The sequence below is a fragment of the Petaurus breviceps genome, unplaced genomic scaffold, assembly GCF_028583685.1.
Source record: "Petaurus breviceps papuanus isolate PSGF00001 unplaced genomic scaffold, PetGlider_PUasm1.0 188, whole genome shotgun sequence".
Taxonomy (NCBI): domain Eukaryota; kingdom Metazoa; phylum Chordata; class Mammalia; order Diprotodontia; family Petauridae; genus Petaurus; species Petaurus breviceps.
Genome location: NW_027185804.1, coordinates 35,023,615 through 35,027,656, shown reverse-complemented (window position 1 = coordinate 35,027,656; position 4,042 = coordinate 35,023,615).

Below are 4,042 nucleotides of genomic sequence, written 5' to 3'. Positions count from 1 at the left end.
TGTTTTAAGGTCCTTCCTCATTCTGATTTTCTGTATTGAGTCTCTAACATTTCACCAAATAACTAATCAGCTCCATCCATCTCTCTCTCCCCTGCCCCTTTTCTGTTACCCCCTCATCTCTTCGATCCAGTCATCAGATAGATATGTACTCTTCCAGCCTCCATAAGATGAGGTCAATTTTGAAAAATGAAATGAGAGTGGACGGTGGGCAGATGAGGGGATGGAGAGAGAGAGAGAATTATATATAGAAGCATTTTCCTTTAGTGAATGGTTAGTTGTCTGGGTCCCCTGAGTTTTAAGCCCAGGGACAGCTCAATATTCCCACCCCCACCTCAGCTTGTCTGTTGAGTCCCATTCCCAGCAAATGAGGTCACCAGCCTGGTATCTTACATCAGTGTTTCCATGGAGATGCTCACGATGTCATGGGCTCAGAGCTGCACCTTCCCCCTCCCTCGGGATGAGGTGGGAGGAAAAGATTGACTCTGGAGTACGCCAAGCCTGGTGGCTGGCTTGTTTGGCTTAAGGGATTTTTTTTCCTTCACTTAGACACAAACATCACCAGTCAGCAGCTCACGTGACCCAGATGCTTCCAGAGCCATTGTGAGAAAGGGGAAGAAGCATTACAGTGTCGGAGTGTTGTCCGTGAGTGTGTGTGGAGAGGATACGCATACGCTCTGGAAAAAAATGTGTATTAGCTACGCTTGTGTATTTCTTTCTCTAATCCTTCCTTCCTTCCTCTGTCAATAGGCAGGAAGCCGGGGAATAAGGAGCTTACGCCAAAGGACTTTGTCTCTGACTTGTTGCTGGTGATAAACTCAGGGTGACATCCACAGCATCCTAGTTTCCTAGGAAACCATCTGTGATGTCAGAGGTGGGCAGTAGACCCTTCTGCCTGGGCGTGGGGGGAGGGAGGTGGAACCCATCAGATGCTGTAGACGCCCTGGCTCTTCATTCCTTTTGACCACGCAGAGGATAGAGAGCCACCAGGAGGTGTGATTAGACTCCCCAGAGGACAACAAGTTTCTCAGTGTTTTGGAAGAAGCTGTTAGATTGGGGGCATGTTTCTGGGTCTGAAAGACCTTTTTTTGCTGTCTTCCAGGAGGAATGTAATTTCAGATCCCAGGAGGCTGATTATTGCTCTCTGAATAGACTGAGTGCAGGCATGTTGGTTGAGAAAGGGAAACCACAGAATCATACTATGCCAGGATTTTCCACCTTGATACTTTCCCCTCATTTTTTGGTATCATGTAGCTAGGCTCTGTCTGGGGCCCTGTTGAACCTTCCCGTCCCTTGTCTTGATGATCCCATGAGCTCCCATGGTTTCCATGATGAACTCTGTGCAGAAGCCTTAATCTGTCTCCTGAGGTCCAGTTCTCAGTCTCCACCTGCATGCTGGGTACCTTCCTTTCCATGTCTCATAGGCATTGCAAATTGAATATATCCGAAATAGAACTGAGAAGCATCTTGGTACCTTGGAAAGATCACTGAATTTGAAGTCAGGACAGCTAAATCCAAACCCTGTCTGCCATTTAATACTTGTGTGGTTTAGGACAGATCACTTTACCTTTATGGGACTCAGTGTCCTCATCTGTAAAAGGGGAGGATTGACCTCATTACCTCTAATGTCATTTTTAGTTTTAAATCTATTCTTGAACTTATTATCTTCCTCCTTCCCTGGCCACCCAACTCCCCTTCTCCCAAATACACGTCACACAAATTTCCCTATTTCTGTCAGGGGGGCCACCTAGACTCACCACCTCATTAATTCTACCTCCATAACACCTCCCATATCTGTTATCTTGTCTCCACTCCTATGACCTCTGCCCTAGTTCACATCCTCGTGCCCTTTCGCCTGGACTTGTGATTGGTCTCTCTGGCTTCCTCTCTCTCTCCAACCCGTCCTCCATACCAGAAGTACCAGTCACAAGGCCCAAAGGTGTCATGTCACCTGCAACACTCCTGAGTGCAACCCAAACCAGACTAAAATGTAATTCAGAAATATTTAACAGAATAAACATGTGCATATAACAAAATATAGATGTACATGCATATACATATAAATACACACAATATACTATGTATATGTGTGAGCATATATACATATATGTACATGCAATAAAACATGATATTTATATGTAGTTTTCTAAGTCAATATGTGGTTTGCAGAGATCCTAGGGTGGGTGTAGTGGACCTTGTTTCTATTTAAATTTGATACCACTGCCCCACACAACTTCTAAAATAATCTTCCTAAAATATAGGTCTGACTATGTCACTCCACTGCTCAAGAACTTTCAATGTCTCCCTATTGTCTCTAGAATGAATTATAAACCCCTTAGCTTGCCATTTAAAACTGTTCACAGTCAAGTTTCAGTCAAATCTTTCTGGACTAGTTTTAGATTTCTCTTTTTTTGCACAGAGGTGTAATGAGAGCCTCCTGAAATTTAAAGGGATTGCATTCCTTAAGAAGCAAAGAAACAACTGTACTCAGCACAAAAAGTGACAATCATGAGCAGAAATAGGACACCATTGCTTCCTCCTCCCAGCCACCACTGCTTCCTCCTCCCAGCCACCACACCCCAGTCTGCAGCTCTCTTGAACCCCAACAGAGAGCAACCTTCCTGCTTCCACCACTCTCAGGAACTGGTAGCCCAGAGCTGCCCCTTCGAGTGGAATCCTGGGTCTCTATCCCTGCCCCGATTAAGGAATGCTTTTGTTGCTATTGTTGGTGGTTGCTTTTTGGATGGTGGTGGTGTTTTTTGCTTCTTTTTTTAAATTGAAAATTGTTGATTTGGGCTCTTTAAAAATAGGATGTTTTATTTGCGAGTTTTTTTCTTTCCTTGCCCCTCCTTCTTACTTTCCTATTACTGATTCATCTGTCTCTAAGACAGTATATTCTTTTGTAGCAAATCAAAACAAATTAACACATTAAAATATACGCCTTGCTCTGTACCTGTAGCCTACCACTCTCTGTCTTGATTTCTTGTGAGCACAAGATCTTCAAAGTCTTGAAGTCACAAGGATAGAGCAGATAAGGAGACATTGACAATTAAATACTTGAGCAGGAGAGGGGAGAGTGCAGGTGTACGCATCACTCTCTCCCTAAGAATTCCTAAGGATCTTGGCCATCAAAAGGGAGGTTTGTGGCATAGACATGCTTAGAGATCCCGAGTGAGCCCCTTACTTGAGGGCAGAGTTTTTCTTTTTTGCTTTTATACCCTCATTATCCAGCATAGTACCTGGTCCATAGAAAAGGTACTTAATTAAAGCATGTTGAACTGATAGTTCATTTTATTTTTAAAAAATTTATTTTTAGTTTTCAGCATTCACTTTTACAAGATTTTGAGTTTTAAATTTTCTTCTCTTCCCCCCTCCCCAGGATGCTGTGCAATCTGGTATAGGCTATACAGGTACAATCATATTACATGTATTTCCACGTTAGTCATGTTATAAAGAAGAATTAGAATCAAAAGGAAAAAGCCATAAGAAAGAAGAAAAAGAAAGGGAAAATAGTTTGCTTCTATCTGCATTCAGACTCCACAGTTCTTCCTCTGGATTTTTCCACTATGAGTCTTTTAGAATTGTCTTAAGATCATTGAGTTGCTGGGAAAGAAGGGCTGGGTCTATCAAAGTTGGTCATCACACAGTGTTGCCGATTCCGTGTACAATGTTTTCCTGGTTCTGCTCACTTCACTCAGCATCCGTTCATGCAAATCTTTCCAGATTTTTCTGAAGTCATCCCGTTCATCATTTCTTATAGCACAATAGTATTCCATTATATTCATATACCACAGCTTGTTCAGCCATTCCCTAATTATTGGGCATCTTCTCAGTTTCCAATTCTTGGCCACCACAAAAGGAGTTGCTATAATTATTTTTGTACTTGTGTGCCTATTCTCATTTTTATGATCTCTTTGGGAAACAGACGTAATAGTGGTACTGCTGGATTGAAGGTTATGCAGCTTTATAGGCCTTTGGGCATATGAACTAGATAGTTTAATTGCAACTTTTCCAGAATTCTTTTTTTTTCTTTTTTATAAATTCA